Here is a 23,763-nt window from a genome sequence, read left to right as displayed (position 1 = left end):
CTCAGGGCCGAGGGGCTTGGCTGTCCCTCCGGCTCCCCAAAGCACAGGGACGAGGTGTGGGGCTTAGACCGTGCCTGGGCAATGTTGTTTCTTACACCTGGGTTTGTGGCATTTTGTTGACCTGGCTACCCCCACTTGATATAGGTTTTCCAGTCAAGCACCTCTTGTTCGTCGGAAGCCGTTTTTGCCTCAGGGTCTCTGGGCTGTGTTCGTTGGGGTTGAACTCCTGCTAGCAAAACTGCCGGATGAGGGAAGGGTTCAGACTGTGCCTGGGCCCTGTGGTCTCTTTCAGGTCATTGTATGGCATTTCCTTCCCCTTGCCACAGGCACCTGGGAGCATGTCTGCACGTGGAGAAAGACTTTCCCGTGGGAAGCCGGTTTTTGTCAAACGGGTCCCAGTGCTCTGCTCCTCTCTTTTCACTCCTGCTGCCAGAAGCCCAGGGATGATGGGAGGGCTTAGAACATGGCTGGGCACTGTGGTTTCTTCCAGAGAAGTGGAGGGCATTTGCATTACCTTGCCACAACCACTTGGGATAGGGTGTGCACCTCAGGAAAACTGTTCCCGTGGGAAGCCGGCTTTTTGCAAAGGAGTCTCAGGGTCGTGGGCCTCGGGTGTCCCGCCGGCTCCCCAAAGCACAGGGACGAGGTGAGGGGCTTAGACCGTGCCTGGGCAATGTTGTTTCTTACACCTGGGTGTGTGGCATTTTGTTGACCTGGCTACCCCCACTTGGGATAGGTTTTCCACAGCAAGCACCTCTTTTTCGTCGGAAGCCGTTTTTGCCTCAGGGTCTCCGGGCTGTGTTCGTTGGGGTTGAACTCATGCTAGCAAAACTGCCGGGATGAGGGAAGGGTTCAGACTGTGCCTGGGCCCTGTGGTCTCTTCCAGGTCAGTGTCTGGCATTTCCTTCCCCTTGCCACAGGCACCTGGGAGCATGTCTGCACGTGGAGAAAGACTTTCCCGTGGGAAGCCGGTTTTTGTCAAACGGGTCCCAGTGCTCCTCTCCTCTCTTTTCACTCCTGCTGCCAGAAGCCCAGGGAGGATGGGAGGGCTTGGAACATGGCTGGGCACTGTGGTTTCTTCCAGAGAAGTGGAGGGCATTTGCATTACCTTGCCACAACCACTTGGGATAGGGTCTGCACCTCTGGAAAACTGTTTCCGTGGGAAGCAGGCTTTTTGCAAAGGGGTCTCAGGGCCGAGGGGCTTGGCTGTCCCTCCGGCTCCCCAAAGCACAGGGACGAGGTATGGGGCTTAGACCGTGCCTGGGCAATGTTGTTTCTTACACCTGGGTGTGTGGCATTTTGTTGACCTGGCTACACCCACTTGGGATAGGTTTTCCACAGCAAGCACCCCTTGTTCGTCGGAAGCCGTTTTTGCCTCAGGGACTCCGGGCTGTGTTCGTTGTGGTTGAACTCATGCTAGCAAAACTGCCGGGATGAGGGAAGGGTTCAGACTGTGCCTGGGCCCTGTGGTCTCTTCCAGTTCAGTGTATGGCATTTCCTTCCCTTTGCCACAGGCACCTGGGAGCATGTCTGCACGTGGAGAAAGACTTTCCCGTGGGAAGCCGGTTTTTCTCAAACGGGTCCCAGTGCACTGCTCCTCTCTTTCCACTCCTGCTGCCAGAAGCCCAGGGAGGATGGGAGGGCTTAGAACATGGCTGGGCACTGTGGTTTCTTCCAGAGAAGTGGAGGGCATTTGCTTTACCTTGCCACAACCACTTGGGATAGGGTCTGCCCCCAGGAAAACTGTTTCCGTGGGAAGCCGGCTTTTTGCAAAGGGGTCTCAGGGCCGAGGGGCTTGGCTGTCCCTCCGTCTCCCCAAAGCACAGGGACGAGGTGTGGGGCTTAGACCGTGCCTGGGCAATGTTGTTTCTTACACCTGGGTTTGTGGCATTTTGTTGAGCTGGCTACACCCACTTGGGATAGGTTTTCCAGTCAAGCACCTCTTGTTCGTCGGAAGCCGTTTTTGCCTCAGGGTCTCCGGGCTGTGTTCGTTTGGGTTGAACTCCTGCTAGCAAAACCGCCGGGATGAGGGAAGGGTTCAGACTGTGCCTGGGCCCTGTGGTCTCTTCCAGGTCAGTGTATGGCATTTCCTTCCCCTTGCCACAAGCACCTGGGAGCTAGTCTGCACGTGGAGAAAGACTTTCCCGGGGGAAGCCGGTTTTTGTCAAACGGGTCCCAGTGCTCTGCTCCTCTCTTTTCACTCCTGCTGCCAGAAGCCCAGGGAGGATGGGAGGGCTTAGAACATGGCTGGGCACTGTGGTTTCTTCCAGAGAAGTGGAGGGCATTTGCATTACCTTGCCACAACCACTTGGGATAGGGTCTGCACCTCAGGAAAACTGTTTCCGTGGGAAGCCGGCTTTTTGCAAAGGGGTCTCAGGGCCGTGGGCCTCGGGTGTCCCTCCGGCTCCCCAAAGCACAGGGACGAGGTGAGGGGCTTAGACCGTGCCTGGGCAATGTTGTTTCTTACACCTGGGTGTGTGGCATTTTGTTGACCTGGCTACACCCACTTGGGATAGGTTTTCCACAGCAAGCAGCTCTTGTTCGTCGGAAGCCGTTTTTGCCTCAGGGACTCCGGGCTGTGTTCGTTGGGGTTGAACTCATGCTAGCAAAACTGCCGGGATGAGGGAAGGGTTCAGACTGTGCCTGGGCCCTGTGGTCTCTTCCAGTTCAGTGTATGGCATTTCCTTCCCCTTGCCACAGGCACCTGGGAGCATGTCTGCACGTGGAGAAAGACTTTCCCGTGGGAAGCCGGTTTTTCTCAAACGGGTCCCAGTGCCCTGCTCCTCTCTTTCCACTCCTGCTGCCAGAAGCCCAGGGAGGATGGGAGGGCTTAGAACATGGCTGGGCACTGTGGTTTCTTCCAGAGAAGTGGAGGGCATTTGCTTTACCTTGCCACAACCACTTGGGATAGGGTCTGCACCTCAGGAAAACTGTTTCCGTGGGAAGCCGGCTTTTTGCAAAGGGGTCTCAGGGCCGAGGGGCTTGGCTGTCTCTCCGGCTCCCCAAAGCACAGGGACGAGGTGTGGGGCTTAGACCGTGCCTGGGCAATGTTGTTTCTTACACCTGGGTTTGTGGCATTTTGTTGAGCTGGCTACCCCCACTTGGGATAGGTTTTCCAGTCAAGCACCTCTTGTTCGTCGGAAGCCGTTTTTGCCTCAGGGTCTCTGGGCTGTGTTCGTTGGGGTTGAACTCCTGCTAGCAAAACTGCCGGATGAGGGAAGGGTTCAGACTGTGCCTGGGCCCTGTGGTCTCTTCCAGGTCATTGTATGGCATTTCCTTCCCCTTGCCACAGGCACCTGGGAGCATGTCTGCACGTGGAGAAAGACTTTCCCGTGGGAAGCCGGTTTTTGTCAAACGGGTCCCAGTGCTCTGCTCCTCTCTTTTCACTCCTGCTGCCAGAAGCCCAGGGAGGATGGGAGGGCTTAGAACATGGCTGGGCACTGTGGTTTCTTCCAGAGAAGTGGAGGGCATTTGCATTACCTTGCCACAACCACTTGGGATAGGGTCTGCACCTCAGGAAAACTGTTTCCGTGGGAAGCCTGCTTTTTGCAAAGGGGTCTCAGGGCCGTGGGCCTCGGGTGTCCCTCCGGCTCCCCAAAGCACAGGGACGAGGTGAGGGGCTTAGACCGTGCCTGGGCAATGTTGTTTCTTACACCTGGGTGTGTGGCATTTTGTTGACCTGGCTACCCCCACTTGGGATAGGTTTTCCAGTCAAGCACCTCTTGTTCGTCGGAAGCCGTTTTTGCCTCAGGGTCTCCGGGCTGTGTTCGTTTGGGTTGAACTCCTGCTAGCAAAACCGCCGGGATGAGGGAAGGGTTCAGACTGTGCCTGGGCCCTGTGGTCTCTTCCAGGTCAGTGTATGGCATTTCCTTCCCCTTGCCACAAGCACCTGGGAGCTAGTCTTCACGTGGAGAAAGACTTTCCCGGGGGAAGCCGGTTTTTGTCAAACGGGTCCCAGTGCTCTGCTCCTCTCTTTTCACTCCTGCTGCCAGAAGCCCAGGGAGGATGGGAGGGCTTAGAACATGGCTGGGCACTGTGGTTTCTTCCAGAGAAGTGGAGGGCATTTGCATTACCTTGCCACAACCACTTGGGATAGGGTGTGCACCTCAGGAAAACTGTTTCCGTGGGAAGCCGGCTTTTTGCAAAGGGGTCTCAGGGCCGTGGGCCTCGGGTGTCCCTCCGGCTCCCCAAAGCACAGGGACGAGGTGAGGGGCTTAGACCGTGCCTGGGCAATGTTGTTTCTTACACCTGGGTGTGTGGCATTTTGTTGACCTGGCTACACCCACTTGGGATAGGTTTTCCACAGCAAGCAGCTCTTGTTCGTCGGAAGCCGTTTTTGCCTCAGGGACTCCGGGCTGTGTTCGTTGGGGTTGAACTCATGCTAGCAAAACTGCCGGGATGAGGGAAGGGTTCAGAATGTGCCTGGGCCCTGTGGTCTCTTCCAGTTCAGTGTATGGCATTTCCTTCCCCTTGCCACAGGCACCTGGGAGCATGTCTGCACGTGGAGAAAGACTTTCCCGTGGGAAGCCGGTTTTTCTCAAACGTGTCCCAGTGCCCTGCTCCTCTCTTTCCACTCCTGCTGCCAGAAGCCCAGGGAGGATGGGAGGGCTTAGAACATGGCTGGGCACTGTGGTTTCTTCCAGAGAAGTGGAGGGCATTTGCTTTACCTTGCCACAACCACTTGGGATAGGGTCTGCACCTCAGGAAAACTGTTTCCGTGGGAAGCCGGCTTTTTGCAAAGGGGTCTCAGGGCCGAGGGGCTTGGCTGTCCCTCCGGCTCCCCAAAGCACAGGGACGAGGTGTGGGGCTTAGACCGTGCCTGGGCAATGTTGTTTCTTACACCTGGGTTTGTGGCATTTTGTTGAGCTGGCTACCCCCACTTGGGATAGGTTTTCCAGTCAAGCACCTCTTGTTCGTCGGAAGCCGTTTTTGCCTCAGGGTCTCTGGGCTGTGTTCGTTGGGGTTGAACTCCTGCTAGCAAAACTGCCGGATGAGGGAAGGGTTCAGACTGTGCCTGGGCCCTGTGGTCTCTTCCAGGTCATTGTATGGCATTTCCTTCCCCTTGCCACAGGCACCTGGGAGCATGTCTGCACGTGGAGAAAGACTTTCCCGTGGGAAGCCGGTTTTTGTCAAACGGGTCCCAGTGCTCTGCTCCTCTCTTTTCACTCCTGCTGCCAGAAGCCCAGGGAGGATGGGAGGGCTTAGAACATGGCTGGGCACTGTGGTTTCTTCCAGAGAAGTGGAGGGCATTTGCATTACCTTGCCACAACCACTTGGGATAGGGTCTGCACCTCAGGAAAACTGTTCCCGTGGGAAGCCTGCTTTTTGCAAAGGAGTCTCAGGGTCGTGGGCCTCGGGTGTCCCGCCGGCTCCCCAAAGCACAGGGACGAGGTGAGGGGCTTAGACCGTGCCTGGGCAATGTTGTTTCTTACACCTGGGTGTGTGGCATTTTGTTGACCTGGCTACCGCCACTTGAGATAGGTTTTCCAGTCAAGCACCTCTTGTTCGTCGGAAGCCATTTTTGCCTCAGGGTCTCTGGGCTGTGTTCGTTGGGGTTGAACTCCTGCTAGCAAAACTGCCGGATGAGGGAAGGGTTCAGACTGTGCCTGGGCCCTGTGGTCTCTTTCAGGTCATTGTATGGCATTTCCTTCCCCTTGCCACAGGGACCTGGGAGCATGTCTGCACGTGGAGAAAGACTTTCCCGTGGGAAGCCGGTTTTTGTCAAACGGGTCCCAGTGCTCTGCTCCTCTCTTTTCACTCCTGCTGCCAGAAGCCCAGGGAGGATGGGAGGGCTTGGAACATGGCTGGGCACTGTGGTTTCTTCCAGAGAAGTGGAGGGCATTTGCTTTACCTTGCCACAACCACTTGGGATAGGGTGTGCAACTCAGGAAAACTGTTTCCGTGGGAAGCCGGCTTTTTGCAAAGGGGTCTCAGGGCCGTGGGCCTCGGGTGTCCCTCCGGCTCCCCAAAGAACAGGGACGAGGTGAGGGGCTTAGACCGTGCCTGGGCAATGTTGTTTCTTACACCTGGGTGTGTGGCATTTCGTTGACCTGGCTACTCCCACTTGGGATAGGTTTTCCACAGCAAGCACCTTTTTTTCGTCGGAAACCGTTTTTGCCCCAGGGGTCTCCGGGCTGTGTTCGTTGGGGTTGAACTCCTGCTAGCAAAACCGCCGGGATGAGGGAAGGGTTCAGACTGTGCCTGGGCCCTGTGATCTCTTCCAGGTCATTGTATGGCATTTCCTTCCCCTTGCCACAGGCACCTGGGAGCATGTCTGCACGTGGAGAAAGACTTTCCCGTGGGAAGCCGGTTTTTGTCAAACGGGTCCCAGTGCTCTGCTCCTCTCTTTTCACTCCTGCTGCCAGAAGCCCAGGGAGGATGGGAGGGCTTAGAACATGGCTGGGCACTGTGGTTTCTTCCAGAGAAGTGGAGGGCATTTGCATTACCTTGCCACAACCACTTGGGATAGGGTCTGCACCTCAGGAAAACTGTTTCCGTGGGAAGCCGGCGTTTTGCAAAGGGGTCTCAGGGCCGTGGGGATCGGGTGTCCCTCCGGCTCCTCAAAGCACGGGGATGAGGTGAGGGGCTTAGACCATGCCTGGGCAATGTTGTTTCTTACACCTGGGTGTGTGGCATTTTGTTGACCTGGCTACCCCCACTTGAGATAGGTTTTCCAGTCAAGCACCTCTTGTTCGTCGGAAGCCGTTTTTGCCTCAGGGTCTCTGGGCTGTGTTCGTTGGGGTTGAACTCCTGCTAGCAAAACCGCCGGATGAGGGAAGGGTTCAGACTGTGCCTGGGCCCTGTGGTCTCTTCCAGGTCAGTGTATGGCATTTCCTTCCCCTTGCCACAGGCACCTGGGAGCATGTCTGCACGTGGAGAAAGACTTTCCCGTGGGAAGCCGGTTTTTGTCAAACGGGTCCCAGTGCTCTGCTCCTCTCTTTTCACTCCTGCTGCCAGAAGCCCAGGGAGGATGGGAGGGCTTAGAACATGGCTGGGCACTGTGGTTTCTTCCAGAGAAGTGGAGGGCATTTGCATTACCTTGCCACAACCACTTGGGATAGGGTCTGCACCTCAGGAAAACTGTTTCCGTGGGAAGCCGGCTTTTTGCAAAGGGGTCTCAGGGCCGTGGGCCTCGGGTGTCCCTCCGGCTCCCCAAAGCACAGGGACGAGGTGAGGGGCTTAGACCGTGCCTGGGCAATGTTGTTTCTTACACCTGGGTGTGTGGCATTTTATTGACCTGGCTACACCCACTTGGGATAGGTTTTCCACAGCAAGCACCTCTTGTTCGTCGGAAGCCGTTTTTGCCTCAGGGACTCCGGGCTGTGTTCGTTGGGGTTGAACTCATGCTAGCAAAACTGCCGGGATGAGGGAAGGGTTCAGACTGTGCCTGGGCCCTGTGGTCTCTTCCAGGTCAGTGTATGGCATTTCCTTCCCCTTGCCACAGGCACCTGAGAGCATGTCTGCACGTGGAGAAAGACTTTCCCGTGGGAAGCCGGTTTTTGTCAAAAGCGTCCCAGTGCTCTGCTCCTCTCTTTTCACTCCTGCTGCCAGAAGCCCAGGGATGATGGGAGGGCTTAGAACATGGCTGGGCACTGTGGTTTCTTCCACAGAAGTGGAGGGCATTTGCTTTACCTTGCCACAACCACTTGGGATACGGTCTGCACCTCAGGAAAACTCTTTCCGTGGGAAGCCGGCTTTTTGCAAAGTGTTCTCAGGGCCGTGGGGATCGGCTTTCCCTCCGGGTCCCCAAAGCACAGGGACAGGGTGAGGGGCTTAGACCATGCCTGGGCAATGTTATTTCTTACACCTGGGTGTGTGGCATTTTGTTGACCTGGCTACCCCCACTTGGGATAGGTTTTCCAGTCAAGCACCTCTTGTTCGTCGGAAGCCGTTTTTCCCTCAGGGTCTCCGGGCTGTGTTCGTTTGGGTTGAACTCCTGCTAGCAAAACCGCCGGATGAGGGAAGGGTTCAGACTGTGCCTGGGCCCTGTGGTCTCTTCCAGGTCAGTGTATGGCATTTCCTTCCCCTTGCCACAGGCACCTGGGAGCTAGTCTGCACGTGGAGAAAGACTTTCCCGGGGGAAGCCGGTTTTTGTCAAACGGGTCCCAGTGCTCTGCTCCTCTCTTTTCACTCCTGCTGCCAGAAGCCCAGGGAGGATGGGAGGGCTTAGAACATGGCTACGCAGTGTGGTTTTTTCCAGAGAAGTGGAGGGCATTTGCTTTACCTTGCCACAAGCACTTGGGATAGGGTCTGCACCTCTGGAAAACTGTTTCCGTCGGAAGCAGGCTTTTTGCAAAGGGGTCTCAGGGCCGTGGGCCTCGGGTGTCCCTCCGGCTCCCCAAAGCACAGGGACGAGGTGAGGGGCTTGGATGGTGCCTGGGCAATGTTGTTTCTTACACCTGGGTGTGTGGCATTTTGTTGACCTGGCTACCCCACTTGGGATAGGTTTTCCACAGCAAGCACCTCTTGTTCGTCGGAAGCCGTTAATGCCTCAGGGTCTCTGGGCTGTGTTCGTTGGGGTTGAACTCCTGCTAGCAAAACCGCCGGATGAGGGAAGGGTTCAGACTGTGCCTGGGCCCTTTGGTCTCTTCCAGGTCAGTGTATGGCATTTCCTTCCCCTTGCCACAGGCACCTGGGAGCATGTCTGCACGTGGAGAAAGACTTTCCCGTGGGAAGCCGGTTTTTGTCAAACGGGTCCCAGTGCTCTGCTCCTCTCTTTTCACTCCTGCTGCCAGATGCCCAGGGAGGATGGGAGGGCTTAGAACATGGCTGGGCACTGTGGTTTCTTCCAGAGAAGTGGAGGGCATTTGCTTTACCTTGCCACAATCACTTGGGATAGTGTGTGTGCCTAAGGAAAACTGTTCCCGTGGGAAGCCGGCTTTTTGCAAAGGGGTATCAGGGCCGTGGGCCTCGGGTGTCCCTCCGGCTCCCCAAAGCACAGGGTCGAGGTGAGGAGCTTAGACCGTGCCTGGGCAATGTTGTTTCTTACACCTGGGTGTGTGGCATTTTGTTGACCTGGCTACCCCCACTTGGGATAGGTTTTCCACAGCAAGCACCTCTTTTTCGTCGGAAGCCGTTTTTGCCTCAGGGTCTCCGGGCTGTGTTCGTTGGGGTTGAACTCATGCTAGCAAAACTGCCGGGATGAGGGAAGGGTTCAGACTGTGCCTGGGCCCTGTGGTCTCTTCCAGGTCAGTGTATGGCATTTCCTTCCCCTTGCCACAGGCACCTGGGAGCATGTCTGCACGTGGAGAAAGACTTTCCCGTGGGAAACCGGTTTTTGTCAAACGGGTCCCAGTGCTCTGCTCCTCTCTTTTCACTCCTGCTGCCAGAAGCCCAGGGAGGATGGGAGGGCTTGGAACATGGCTGGGCACTGTGGTTTCTTCCAGAGAAGTGGAGGGCATTTGCTTTACCTTGCCACCACCCCTTGGGATAGGGTCTGCACCTCAGGAAAGCTCTTTCCGTGGGAGGCCGGCTTTCTGCCAAACGGGCCTCAGGGCCGTGGGCTTCGGGGGAGCCTCCGGCTCCTCAAAACACAGAGAGGACGTGAGGGGTTAGACCATGCCTGGGCCTAGTTGTCTCTTCCACCTGGTTGTGTGGCATTTTGTTGACCTGGCTACCCCCTCTTGGGATAGGTTTTCCACAGCAAGAGCATATTATTCGTCGGAAGCCCTTTGGGCCCCAGGGGGTCTCCGGGCTGTGTTCGTTGTGGTGGAACTCCTGCTAGCAAAACCGCCGGGATGAGGGAAGGGCTCAGACTGTGCCTGGGCCCTGTGGTCTCTTCCAGGTCAGTGTATGGTATTTCCTTCATCTTGCCACAGGCACTGGGGAGCATGTCTGCACGTGGAGAAGGACTTCCTCATGGAAGCCGGTTTCTGTCAAAGCGTCCCAGTGCTGTCCTCCTCTCTTTTCACTCCTGTTGCTAGAAGCCCAGGGAGGATGGGAGGGCTTAGAACATGGCTGGGCACTGTGGTTTCTTCCAGAGAAGTGGAGGGCATTTGCTTTACCTTGCCACAACCACTTGGGATAGGGTCTGTACCTCAGGAAAACTGTTTCTGTGGGAAGCCGGCGTTTTGCAAAGGGGTCTCAGGGCCGTGGGGATCGGGTGTCCCTCCGGCTCCTCAAAGCACGGGGATGAGGTGAGGGGCTTAGACCATGCCTGGGCAATGTTGTTTCTTACACCTGGGTGTTTGGCATTTTGTTGACCTGGCTACCCCACTTGGGATAGGTTTTCCACAGCAAGCACGTATTGTTCGTCGGAAGCCGTTTTTGCCCCAGGGGTCTCCGGGCTGTGTTCGTTGGGGTTGACCTCCTGCTAGCAAAACCGCCGGGATGAGAGAAGGGCTGAGACTGTGCCTGGGCCCTGTGGTCTCTTCCATGTCAGTGTAATGCATTTCCTTCCCCTTGCCACAGGCACCTGGGAGCATGTCTGCACGTGGAGAAAGACTTTCCCGTGGGAAGCGGGTTTTTGTCAAACGGGTCCCAGTGCTCTGCTCCTCTCTTTTCACTCCTGCTGCCAGAAGCCCAGGGAGGATGGGAGGGCTTAGAACATGGCTGGGCACTGTGGTCTCTTCCAGAGAAGTGGAGGGCATTTGCTTTACCTTGCCACAACCACTTGGGATAGGGTGTGCACCTCAGGAAAACTGTTTCCGTGGGAAGCCGGGTTTTTGCAAAGGGGTCTCAGGACCGTGGGGCTCGGCTCTCCCTCCGGCTCCCCAAGGCACAGGGACGAGGTGAGGGGCTTAGACCGTGCCTGGGCAATGTTGTTTCTTACATCTGGGTGTGTGGCATTTTGTTGACCTGGCTACACCCACTTGGGATAGGTTTTCCACAGCAAGCACCTCTTGTTCGTCGGAAGCCGTTTTTGCCTCAGGGACTCCGGGCTGTGTTCGTTGGGGTTGAACTCATGCTAGCAAAACTGCCGGGATGAGGGAAGGGTTCAGACTGTGCCTGGGCCCTCTGGTCTCTTCCAGTTCAGTGTCTGGCATTTCCTTCCCCTTGCCACAGGCACCTGGGAGCATGTCTGCACGTGGAGAAAGACTTTCCCGTGGGAAGCCGGTTTTTCTCAAACGGGTCCCAGTGCCCTGCTCCTCTCTTTCCACTCCTGTTGCCAGAAGCCCAGGGAGGATGGGAGGGCTTAGAACATGGCTGGGCACTGTGGTTTCTTCCAGAGAAGTGGAGGGCATTTGCTTTACCTTGCCACAACCACTTGGGATAGGGTATGCCCCTCAGGAAAACTGTTTCCGTGGGTAGTCGGCTTTTTGCAAAGGGGTCTCAGGGCCGAGGGGCTTGGCTGTCCCTCCGGCTCCCCAAAGCACAGGGATGAGGTGTGGGGCTTAGACCGTGCCTGGGCAATATTGTTTCTTACACCTGGGTTTGTGGCATTTTGTTGACCTGGCTACCCCCACTTGAGATAGGTTTTCCAGTCAAGCACCTCTTGTTCGTCGGAAGCCGTTTTTGCCTCAGGGTCTCTGGGCTGTGTTCGTTGGGGTTGAACTCCTGCTAGCAAAACCGCCGGATGAGGGAAGGGTTCAGACTGTGCCTGGGCCCTGTGGTCTCTTCCAGGTCAGTGTATGGCATTTCCTTCCCCTTGCCACAGGCACCTGGGAGCATGTCTGCACGTGGAGAAAGACTTTCCCGTGGGAAGCCGGTTTTTGTCAAACGGGTCCCAGTGCTCTGCTCCTCTCTTTTCACTCCTGCTGCCAGAAGCCCAGGGAGGATGGGAGGGCTTAGAACATGGCTGGGCACTGTGGTTTCTTCCAGAGAAGTGGAGGGCATTTGCATTACCTTGCCACAACCACTTGGGATAGGGTCTGCACCTCAGGAAAACTGTTTCCGTGGGAAGCCGGCTTTTTGCAAAGGGGTCTCAGGGCCGTGGGCCTCGGGTGTCCCTCCAGCTCCCCAAAGCACAGGGACGAGGTGAGGGGCTTAGACCGTGCCTGGGCAATGTTGTTTCTTACACCTGGGTGTGTGGCATTTTATTGACCTGGCTACACCCACTTGGGATAGGTTTTCCACAGCAAGCACCTCTTGTTCGTCGGAAGCCGTTTTTGCCTCAGGGACTCCGGGCTGTGTTCGTTGGGGTTGAAATCATGCTAGCAAAACTGCCGGGATGAGGGAAGGGTTCAGACTGTGCCTGGGCCCTGTGGTCTCTTCCAGGTCAGTGTATGGCATTTCCTTCCCCTTGCCACAGGCACCTGAGAGCATGTCTGCACGTGGAGAAAGACTTTCCCGTGGGAAGCCGGTTTTTCTCAAACGGGTCCCAGTGCCCTGCTCCTCTCTTTCCACTCCTGCTGCCAGAAGCCCAGGGAGGATGGGAGGGCTTAGAACATGGCTGGGCACTGTGGTTTCTTCCAGAGAAGTGGAGGGCATTTGCATTACCTTGCCACAACCACTTGGGATAGGGTGTGCACCTCAGGAAAACTGTTCCCGTGGGAAGCCGGCTTTTTGCAAAGGAGTCTCAGGGTCGTGGGCCTCGGGTGTCCCGCCGGCTCCCCAAAGCACAGGGACGAGGTGAGGGGCTTAGACCGTGCCTGGGCAATGTTGTTTCTTACACCTGGGTGTGTGGCATTTCGTTGACCTGGCTACTCCCACTTGGGATAGGTTTTCCACAGCAAGCACCTCTTGTTCGTCGGAAGCCGTTTTTGCCCCAGGGGACTCCGGGCTGTGTTCGTTGGGGTTGAACTCCTGCTAGCAAAACCGCCGGATGAGGGAAGGGTTCAGTCTGTGCCTGGGCCCTGTGGTCTCTTCCAGGTCAGTGTATGGCATTTCCTTCCCCTTGCCACAGGCACCTGGGAGCATGTCTGCACGTGGAGAAAGACTTTCCCGTGGGAAACCGGTTTTTGTCAAACGGGTCCCAGTGCTCTGCTCCTCTCTTTTCACTCCTGCTGCCAGAAGCCCAGGGAGGATGGGAGGGCTTGGAACATGGCTGGGCACTGTGGTTTCTTCCAGAGAAGTGGAGGGCATTTGCTTTACCTTGCCACCACCCCTTGGGATAGGGTCTGCACCTCAGGAAAGCTCTTTCCGTGGGAGGCCGGCTTTCTGCCAAACGGGCCTCAGGGCCGTGGGCTTCGGGGGAGCCTCCGGCTCCTCAAAACACAGAGAGGACGTGAGGGGTTAGACCATGCCTGGGCCTAGTTGTCTCTTCCACCTGGGTGTGTGGCATTTTGTTGACCTGGCTACCCCCTCTTGGGATAGGTTTTCCACAGCAAGAGCATATTATTCGTCGGAAGCCCTTTGGGCCCCAGGGGGTCTCCGGGCTGTGTTCGTTGTGGTGGAACTCCTGCTAGCAAAACCGCCGGGATGAGGGAAGGGCTCAGACTGTGCCTGGGCCCTGTGGTCTCTTCCAGGTCAGTGTATGGTATTTCCTTCATCTTGCCACAGGCACTGGGGAGCATGTCTGCACGTGGAGAAGGACTTCCTCATGGAAGCCGGTTTCTGTCAAAGCGTCCCAGTGCTGTCCTCCTCTCTTTTCACTCCTGTTGCTAGAAGCCCAGGGAGGATGGGAGGGCTTAGAACATGGCTGGGCACTGTGGTTTCTTCCAGAGAAGTGGAGGGCATTTGCTTTACCTTGCCACAACCACTTGGGATAGGGTCTGTACCTCAGGAAAACTGTTTCCGTGGGAAGCCGGCGTTTTGCAAAGGGGTCTCAGGGCCGTGGGGATCGGGTGTCCCTCCGGCTCCTCAAAGCACGGGGATGAGGTGAGGGGCTTAGACCATGCCTGGGCAATGTTGTTTCTTACACTTGGGTGTTTGGCATTTTGTTGACCTGGCTACCCCACTTGGGATAGGTTTTCCACAGCAAGCACGTATTGTTCGTCGGAAGCCGTTTTTGCCCCAGGGGTCTCCGGGCTGTGTTCGTTGGGGTTGACCTCCTGCTAGCAAAACCGCCGGGATGAGAGAAGGGCTGAGACTGTGCCTGGGCCCTGTGGTCTCTTCCATGTCAGTGTAATGCATTTCCTTCCCCTTGCCACAGGCACCTGGGAGCATGTCTGCACGTGGAGAAAGACTTTCCCGTGGGAAGCGGGTTTTTGTCAAACGGGTCCCAGTGCTCTGCTCCTCTCTTTTCACTCCTGCTGCCAGAAGCCCAGGGAGGATGGGAGGGCTTAGAACATGGCTGGGCACTGTGGTCTCTTCCAGAGAAGTGGAGGGCATTTGCTTTACCTTGCCACAACCACTTGGGATAGGGTGTGCACCTCAGGAAAACTGTTTCCGTGGGAAGCCGGGTTTTTGCAAAGGGGTCTCAGGACCGTGGGGCTCGGCTCTCCCTCCGGGTCCCCAAGGCACAGGGACGAGGTGAGGGGCTTAGACCGTGCCTGGGCAATGTTGTTTCTTACATCTGGGTGTGTGGCATTTTGTTGACCTGGCTACACCCACTTGGGATAGGTTTTCCACAGCAAGCACCTCTTGTTCGTCGGAAGCCGTTTTTGCCTCAGGGACTCCGGGCTGTGTTCGTTGGGGTTCAACTCATGCTAGCAAAACTGCCGGGATGAGGGAAGGGTTCAGACTGTGCCTGGGCCCTCTGGTCTCTTCCAGTTCAGTGTCTGGCATTTCCTTCCCCTTGCCACAGGCACCTGGGAGCATGTCTGCACGTGGAGAAAGACTTTCCCGTGGGAAGCCGGTTTTTCTCAAACGGGTCCCAGTGCCCTGCTCCTCTCTTTCCACTCCTGTTGCCAGAAGCCCAGGGAGGATGGGAGGGCTTAGAACATGGCTGGGCACTGTGGTTTCTTCCAGAGAAGTGGAGGGCATTTGCTTTACCTTGCCACAACCACTTGGGATAGGGTCTGCCCCTCAGGAAAACTGTTTCCGTGGGTAGTCGGCTTTTTGCAAAGGGGTCTCAGGGCCGAGGGGCTTGGCTGTCCCTCCGGCTCCCCAAAGCACAGGGATGAGGTGTGGGGCTTAGACCGTGCCTGGGCAATGTTGTTTCTTACACCTGGGTTTGTGGCATTTTGTTGACCTGGCTACCCCCACTTGAGATAGGTTTTCCAGTCAAGCACCTCTTGTTCGTCGGAAGCCGTTTTTGCCTCAGGGTCTCTGGGCTGTGTTCGTTGGGGTTGAACTCCTGCTAGCAAAACCGCCGGATGAGGGAAGGGTTCAGACTGTGCCTGGGCCCTGTGGTCTCTTCCAGGTCAGTGTATGGCATTTCCTTCCCCTTGCCACAGGCACCTGGGAGCATGTCTGCACGTGGAGAAAGACTTTCCCGTGGGAAGCCGGTTTTTGTCAAACGGGTCCCAGTGCTCTGCTCCTCTCTTTTCACTCCTGCTGCCAGAAGCCCAGGGAGGATGGGAGGGCTTAGAACATGGCTGGGCACTGTGGTTTCTTCCAGAGAAGTGGAGGGCATTTGCATTACCTTGCCACAACCACTTGGGATAGGGTCTGCACCTCAGGAAAACTGTTTCCGTGGGAAGCCGGCTTTTGGCAAAGTGTTCTCAGGGCCGTGGGGATCGGCTTTCCCTCCGGTCCCCAAAGCACAGGGACAGGGTGAGGGGCTTAGACCATGCCTGGGCAATGTTATTTCTTACACCTGGGTGTGTGGCATTTTGTTGACCTGGCTACCCCCACTTGGGATAGGTTTTCCAGTCAAGCACCTCATGTTCGTCGGAAGCCGTTTTTGCCCCAGGGGTCTCCGGGCTGTGTTCGTTGGGGTTGAACTCCTGATAGCAAAACTGCCGGGATGAGGGAAGGGTTCAGACTGTGCCTGGGCCCTGTGGTCTCTTCCAGGTCAGTGTATGGCATTTCCTTCACCTTGCCACAGGCACTGGGAAGCATGTCTGCACGTGGAGAAGGACTTCCTCGTGGGAAGCCGGTTTCTGTCAAAGAGTCCCAGTGCTGTGCTCCTCTCTTTTCTCTCCTGCTGCCAGAAGCCCAGTGAGGAGGGGAGGGCTTAGAACATGGCTGGGCACTGGGGTTTCTTCCAGAGAAGGGGATGGCATTTGCTTTCCCTTGCCACCACCCCTTGGGATAGGGTCTGCACCTCAGGAAAGCTGTTTCCTTGGGAAGCCGGCTTTCTGCCCCACGGGCCTCAGGGCCATGGGCCTCGGGGGTCCCTCCAGATCCCCAAAGCACAGGGACGAGGTGAGGGGCTTAGACCATGCCTGGGCAATGTTGTTTCATCCACCTGGGTGTGTGGCATTTTGTTGACCTGGCTACCCCCACTTGGGATAGGTTTTCCACAGCAAGAGCATATTGTTTGTCGGAAGCCGTTTGGGCCCCAGGGGGTCTCCGTGCTCTGTTCGTTGGGATTGAACTCCTGCTAGCAAAACCTCCGGGATGAGGGAAGGGCTGGCACTGTGCCTGGGCCCTGTGGTCTCTTCCAGGTCAGTGTATGGCATTTCCTTCCCCTTGCCACAGGCACCTGGGAGCATGTCTGCACGTGGAGAAAGACTTTCCCGTGGGAAGCCGGTTTTTGTCAAACGGGCCCTACTGCCCTGCTCCTCTCTTTTCACTCCTGCTGCCAGAAGCCCAGGGAGGATGGGAGGGATTAGAACATGGCTCGCACTGTGGTTTCTTCCAGAGAAGTGGAGGGCATTTGCATTACCTTGCCACAACCACTTGGGATAGGGTGTGCACCTCAGGAAAACTGTTTCCGTGGGAAGCCGGCTTTTTGCAAAGGGGACTCAGGGCCGTGGGGCTCGGCTGTCCCTCCGGCTCCCCAAAGCACAGGGACGAGGTGAGGGGCTTAGACCGTACCTGGGCAATGTTGTTTCTTACACCTGGGTGTGTGGCATTTCGTTGACCTGGCTACTCCCACTTGGGATAGGTTTTCCACAGCAAGCACCTCTTGTTCGTCGGAAGCCGTTTTTGCCCCAGGTCTCAGGGCTGTGTTCGTTGGGGTTGAACTCCTGCTAGCAAAACTGCCGGGATGAGGGAAGGGTTCAGACTGTGCCTGGGCCCTGTGGACTCTTCCAGGTCAGTGTATGGCATTTCCTTCCCCTTGCCACAGGCACCTGGGAGCATGTCTGCACGTGGAGAAAGACTTTCGCGTGGGAAGCCGGTTTTTGTCCAACGGGTCCCAGTGCTCTGCTCCTCTCTTTTCACTCCTGCTGCCAGAAGCCCAGGGAGGATGGGAGGGCTTAGAACATGGCTGGGCACTGTGGTTTCTTCCAGAGAAGTGGAGGGCATTTGCATTACCTTGCCACAACCACTTGGGATAGGGTGTGCACCTCAGGAAAACTGTTTCCGTGGGAAGCCGGCCTTTTGCAAAGGGGACTCAGGGCCATGGGCCTCGGGTGTCCCTCCGTCTCCCCAATGCACAGGGACGAGGTGAGGGGCTTAACCGTGCCTGGGCAATGTTGTTTCTTACATCTGGGTGTGTGGCATTTTGTTGACCTGGCTACACCCACTTGGGATAGGTTTTCCACAGCAAGCACCTCTTGTTCGTCGGAAGCCGTTTTTGCCTCAGGCTCTCCGAGCTGTGTTCGTTGGGGTTGAACTCCTGATAGCAAAACTGCCGGGATGAGGGAAGGGTTCAGACTGTGCCTGGGCCCTGTGGTCTCTTCCAGGTCAGTGTATGGCATTTCCTTCACCTTGCGACAGGCACTGGGAAGCATGTCTGCACGTGGAGAAGGACTTCCTCGTGGGAAGCCGGTTTCTGTCAAAGAGTCCCAGTGCTGTGCTCCTCTCTTTTCTCTCCTGCTGCCAGAAGCCCAGTGAGGAGGGGAGGGCTTAGAACATGGCTGGGCACTGGGGTTTCTTCCAGAGAAGGGGATCGCATTTGCTTTCCCTTGCCACCACCCCTTGGGATAGGGTCTGCACCTCAGGAAAGCTCTTTCCGTGGGAGGCCGGCTTTCTGCCAAACGGGCCTCAGGGCCGTGGGCTTCGGGGGAGCCTCCGGCTCCTCAAAACACAGAGAGGACGTGAGGGGTTAGACCATGCCTGGGCAATGTTGTTTCATCCACCTGGGTGTGTGGCATTTTGTTGACCTGGCTACCCCCACTTGGGATAGGTTTTCCACAGCAAGAGCATATTGTTTGTCGGAAGCCGTTTGGGCCCCAGGGGTCTCCGGGCTCTGTTCGTTGGGTTTGAACTCCTGCTAGCAAAACCTCCGGGATGAGGGAAGGGCTCAGACTGTGCCTGGGCCCTGTGGTCTCTTCCAGGTCAGTGTATGGCATTTCTTTCACCTTGCCACAGGCACTGGGGAGAATTTCTGCACGTGGAGAAGGACTTTCCCGTGGGAAGCCGGTTTTTGTCAAACGGGTCCCAGAGCTCTGCTCCTCTCTTTTCACTCCTGCTGCAAGAAGCCCAGGGAGGATGGGAGGACTTAGAACATGGCTGGGCACTGTGGTTTTTTCCAGAGAGGTGGAGGGCATTTGCTTTACCTTGCCACAACCACTTGGGATAGGGTGTGCACCTCAGGAAAACTGTTTCCGTGGGAAGCCGGCTTTTTGCAAAGGGGTCTCAGGACCGTGGGGCTCGGCTGTCCCTCCGGCTCCCCAAAGCACAGGGACGAGGTGAGGGGCTTAGACCATGCCTGGGCAATGTTGTTTCTTACACCTTGGTGTGTGGCATTTTGTTGACCTGGCTACCCCCACTTGGGATAGGTTTTCCACAGCAAGCACCTCTTGTTCCTCGGAAGCCCTTTTTGCCCCAGGGGTCTCCGGCCTGTGTTCGTTGGTGTTGAACTCCTGCTAGCAAAACCGCCGGGATGAGGGAAGGGTTCAGACTGTGCCTGGGCCCTGTGGTCTCTTCCAGGTGAGTGTATGGCATTTCCTTCCCCTTGCCACAGGCACCTGGGAGCATGTCTGCACGTGGAGAAAGACTTTCCCGTGGGAAGCCGGTTTTTGTCAAACGGGCCCTACTGCCCTGCTCCTCTCTTTTCACTCCTGCTGCCAGAAGCCCAGGGAGGATGGGAGGGCTTAGAACATGGCTCGCACTGTGGTTTCTTCCAGAGAAGTGGAGGGCATTTGCATTACCTTGCCACAACCACTTGGGATAGGGTGTGCACCTCAGGAAAACTGTTTCCGTGGGAAGCCGGCTTTTTGCAAAGGGGACTCAGGGCCGTGGGGCTCGGCTGTCCCTCCGGCTCCCCAAAGCACAGGGACGAGGTGAGGGGCTTAGACCGTGCCTGGGCAATGTTGTTTCTTACACCTGGGTGTGTGGCATTTCGTTGACCTGGCTACTCCCACTTGGGATAGGTTTTCCACAGCAAGCACCTCTTGTTCGTCGGAAGCCGTTTTTGCCCCAGGTCTCCGGGCTGTGTTCGTTGGGGTTGAACTCCTGCTAGCAAAACCGCCGGGATGAGGGAAGGGTTCAGACTGTGCCTGGGCCCTGTGGACTCTTCTAAGTCAGTGTATGGCATTTCCTTCCCCTTGCCTCAGGCACCTGGGAGCATGTCTGCACGTGGAGAAAGACTTTCGCGTGGGAAGCCGGTTTTTGTCCAACGGGTCCCAGTGCTCTGCTCCTCTCTTTTCACTCCTGCTGCCAGAAGCCCAGGGAGGATGGGAGGGGTTAGAACATGGCTGGGCACTGTGGTTTCTTCCAGAGAAGTGGAGGGCATTTGCATTACCTTGCCACAACCACTTGGGATAGGGTGTGCACCTCAGGAAAACTGTTTCCGTGGGAAGCCGGCTTTTTGCAAAGGGGATTCAGGGCCATGGGCCTCGGGTGTCCCTCCGTCTCCCCAATGCACAGGGACGAGGTGAGGGGCTTAACCGTGCCTGGGCAATGTTGTTTCTTATACCTGGGTGTGTGGCGTTTTGTTCACCTATCTACCCCACTTGGGATAGGTTTTCCACAGCAAGCACCTCTTGTTCGTCGGAAGCCGTTTTTGCCCCAGGGGTCTCCAGACTGTGTTCGTTGGGGTTGAACTCCTGCTAGCAAAACCGCCGGGATGAGGGAAGGATTCAGACTGTGCCTGGGCCCTGTGGTCTCTTCCAGGTCAGTGTATGGCATTTCCTTCCCCTTGCCACAGGCACCTGGGAGCGTGTCTGCACGGGAGAAAGACTTTCGCGTGGGAAGCCGGTTTTTGTCAAACGGGTCCCAGTGCCCTGCTCCTCTCTTTTCACTCCTGCTGCCAGAAGCCCAGGGAGGATGGGAGGGCTTAGAACATGGCTGGGCACTGTGGTTTCTTCCAGAGAAGTGGAGGGCATTTGCTTTACCTTGCCACAACCACTTGGGAGAGGGTCTGTACCTCAGGAAAAGTGTTTCCGAGGGAAGCCGGCTTTTTGCAAAGGGGTCTCAGGGCCGTGGGGCTGGGCTGTCCCTCCGGCTCCCCAAAGCACAGGGACGAGGTAAGGGGCTTAGACCGTGCCTGGGCAATGTTGTTTCTTACACCTGGGTGTGTTGCATTTTGTTGACCTGGCTACCCCCACTTGCGATAGGTTTTCCAGTCAAGCATCTCTTGTTCGTCGGAAGCCGTTTTTGCCTCAGGGTCTCCGGGCTGTGTTCTTTGGGGTTGAACTCCTGCTAGCAAAACTACCGGGATGAGGGAAGGGTTCAGACTGTGCCTGGACCCTGTGGTCTCTTCCAGGACAGTGTATGGCATTTCCTTCCCCTTGCCATGGGCACCTGGAGGCATGTCTGCACGTGGAGAAAGACTTTCCCGTGGGAAGCCGGTTTTTGTCAAACGGGTCCCAGTGCTCTGCTCCTCTCTTTTCACTCCTGCTGCCAGAAGCCCAGGGAGGATGGGAGGGCTTAGAACATGGCTGGGCACTGTGGTTTCTTCCAGAGAACTGGAGGGCATTTGCTTTACCTTGCTACAACCACTTGGGATAGGGTGTGCACCTCAGGAAAACTGTTTCCGTGGGAAGCCGGCTTTTTGCAAAGGGGTCTCAGGGCCGTGGGCCTCGGCTGTCCCTCCGGCTCCCCAAAGCACAGGGACGAGGTGAGGGGCTTAGACCGTGCCTGGGCAATGTTGTTTCTTACACCTGGGTGTGTGGCATTTCGTTGACCTGGCTACTCCCACGTGGGATAGGTTTTACACAGCAAGCACCTCTTGTTCGTTGGAAGCCCTTTTTGCCCCAGGGGTCTCCGGGCTGTGTTCGTTGGGGTTGAACTCCTGCTAGCAAAACTGCCGGGATGAGGGAAGGGTTCAGACTGTGCCTCGGCCCTGTGGTCTCTTCCAGGTCAGTGTATGGCATTTCCTTCCCCTTGCCACAGGCACCTGGGAGCATGTCTGCACGTGGAGAAAGACTTTCCCGTGGGAAGCCGGTTTTTGTCAAACGGGTCCCAGTGCCCTGCTCCTCTCTTTTCACTCCTGCTGCCAGAAGCCCAGGGAGGATCGGAGGGCTTAGAACATGGCTGGGCACTGTGGTTTCTTCCAGAGAAGTGGAGGGCCTTTGCTTTACCTTGCCACAACCACTTGTGAGAGGGTCTGCACATCAGGAAACTGTTTCTGTGGGAAGCCGGCTTTTTGCAAAGGGGTCTCAGGGCCGTGTGCCTCGGGGGTCCCTCCGGCTCTCCAAAGCATAAGGACGAGGTGAGGGGCTTAGACCATGCCAGGGCAATGTTGTTTCTTACACCTGGGTGTGTGGCATTTTGTTGACCTGGCTACCCCCCTTGAGATAGGTTTTCCACAGCAAGCACCTATTGTTCGTCGGAAGCCGTTTTTGCCCCAGGGGTCTCCGGGCTGTGTTCGTTGGGGTTGAACTCCTGCTAGCAAAACCGCCGGGATGAAGGAAGGGTTCAGACTGTGCCTGGGCCCTGTGGTCTCTTCCAGGTCAGTGTATGGCATTTCCTTCCCCTTGCCACAGGCACCTGGGAGCATGTCTGCACGTGGAGAAAGACTTTCCCGTGGGAAGCCGGTTTTTGTCAAACGGGTCCCAGTGCCCTGCTCCTCTCCTTTCAATCCTGCTGCCAGAAGACCAGGGAGGATGGGAAGGCTTAGAACATGGCTGGGCACTGTGGTTTCTTCCAGAAAAGTGGAGGGCATTTGCTTTACCTGGCCACAACCACTTGGGAGAGGGTCTGTACCTCAGGAAAACTATTTCCGTGGGAAGCCGGCTTTTTGCAAAGGGTTCTCAGGGCCGTGGGCCTCGGCTGTCCCTCCGGCTCCCCAAAGAACAGGGACGAGGTGAGGGGCTTAGACCGTGCCTGGGCAATGTTGTTTCTTACACCTGGGTGTGTGGCGTTTTGTTCACCTATCTACCCCACTTGGGATAGGTTTTCCACAGAAAGCACCTCTTGTTCGACTGAAGCCGTTTTTGCCTCAGGGTCTCCGGGGTGTGTTCGTTGGGGTTGAACTCCTGCTAGCAAAACTGCCGGGATGAGGGAAGGGTTCAGACTGTGCCTGGGCCCTGTGGTCTCTTCCAGGTCAGTGTATGGCATTTCCTTCCCCTTGCCACAGGCACCTGAGAGCATGTCTGCACGTGGAGAAAGACTTTCCCGTGGGAAGCCGGTTTTTGTCCAACGGGTCCAAGTGCCCTGCTCCTGTCTTTTCACTCCTGCTGCCAGAAGCCCAGGGAGGATGGGAGGGCTTAGAACATGGCTGGGCAATGTGGTTTCTTCCAGAGAAGTGGAGGGCATTTGCATTACCTTGCCACTACCACTTGGGATAGGGTGTGCACCTCAGGAAAACTGTTTCCGTGGGAAGCTGGCTTTTTGCAAAGGGGTCTCAGGGCCGTGGGCCTCGGGTGTCCCTCCGACTCCCCAAAGCACAGGGACGAGGTGAGGGGCTTGGACCGTGCCTGGGCAATGTTGTTTCTTACACCTGGGTGTGTGGCATTTCGTTGACCTGGCTACTCCCACTTGGGGTAGGTTTTCCACAGCAAGCACCTCTTGTTCGTCGGAAGCCGTTTTTGCCTCAGGGGTCTCCAGACTGTGTTCGTTGTGGTTGAACTCCTGCTAGCAAAACCGCCGGGATGAGGGAAGGATTCAGACTGTGCCTGGGCCCTGTGGTCTCTTCCAGGTCAGTGTATGGCATTTCCTTCCCTTGCCACAGGCACCTGGGAGCATGTCTGCATGTGGAGAAAGACTTTCGCGTGGGAAGCCGGTTTTTGTCAAACGGGTCCCAGTGCCCTGCTCCTCTCTTTTCACTCCTGCTGCCAGAAGTCCAGGGAGGATGGGAGGGCTTAGAACATGGCTGGGCACTGTGGTTTCTTCCAGAGAAGTGGAGGGCATTTGCTTTACCTTGCTACAACCACTTGGGAGAGGGTCTGTACCTCAGGAAAAGTGTTTCCGAGGGAAGCCGGCTTTTTGCAAAGGGGTCTCAGGGCCGTGGGGCTGGGCTGTCCCTCCGGCTCCCCAAAGCACAGGGACGAGGTAAGGGGCTTAGACCGTGCCTGGGCAATGTTGTTTCTTACACCTGGGTGTGTTGCATTTTGTTGACCTGGCTACCCCCACTTGGGATAGGTTTTCCAGTCAAGCATCTCTTGTTCGTCGGAAGCCGTTTTTGCCTCAGGGTCTCCGGGCTGTGTTCATTGGGGTTGAACTCCTGCTAGCAAAACTACCGGGATGAGGGAAGGGTTCAGACTGTGCCTGGACCCTGTGGTCTCTTCCAGGACAGTGTATGGCATTTCCTTCCCCTTGCCATGGGCACCTGGAGGCATGTCTGCACGTGGAGAAAGACTTTCCCGTGGGAAGCCGGTTTTTGTCAAACGGGTCCCAGTGCTCTGCTCCTCTCTTTTCACTCCTGCTGCCAGAAGCCCAGGGAGGATGGGAGGGCTTAGAACATGGCTGGGCACTGTGGTTTCTTCCAGAGAAGTGGAGGGCATTTGTTTTACCTTGCCACAACCACTTGGGATAGGGTATGCACCTCAGGAAAACTGTTTTCCGTGGGGAGCCGGCTTTTTGCAAAGGGGTCTCAGGGCCGTGGGCCTCGGCTGTCCCTCC

Source organism: Ursus americanus, chromosome 10 (genome assembly GCF_024610735.1).
Source record: "Ursus americanus isolate L20-20 chromosome 10, mUrsAme1.1.p, whole genome shotgun sequence".
Classification (NCBI taxonomy): Eukaryota; Metazoa; Chordata; class Mammalia; order Carnivora; family Ursidae; genus Ursus; species Ursus americanus.
Note: the sequence above shows the minus strand (reverse complement) of the source record.